Here is a 310-nt window from a genome sequence, read left to right on the forward strand (position 1 = left end):
CACAGAGATCTCAAAAATGTAAGACCAAAATCCTTGTTGGTTTTTTTGCAAGAAATTCAGTATTTACAAGGAATTTTAAGAAAGACACAAAAGATCTTATCAGGCCACAGTGACACACGGCTTAAATATAAATAGCTGATGGTTCTCCTTATACTAATACGAGGACTTTTGGGACATACGGTACAAATTCTTTGTAATGAGTAAAATAAATGCTCATTTGTAACCCTCATATAGGATTAAAGAGTGCCTTTATCCCAGCAGAAGGCTACTACTTTCAGATATTGAGGTCAAAGTCTTAGATTGTCTAGGA

Source organism: Diaphorina citri, unplaced genomic scaffold, assembly GCF_000475195.1.
Source record: "Diaphorina citri unplaced genomic scaffold, Diaci psyllid genome assembly version 1.1 scaffold3066, whole genome shotgun sequence".
Classification (NCBI taxonomy): domain Eukaryota; kingdom Metazoa; phylum Arthropoda; class Insecta; order Hemiptera; family Psyllidae; genus Diaphorina; species Diaphorina citri.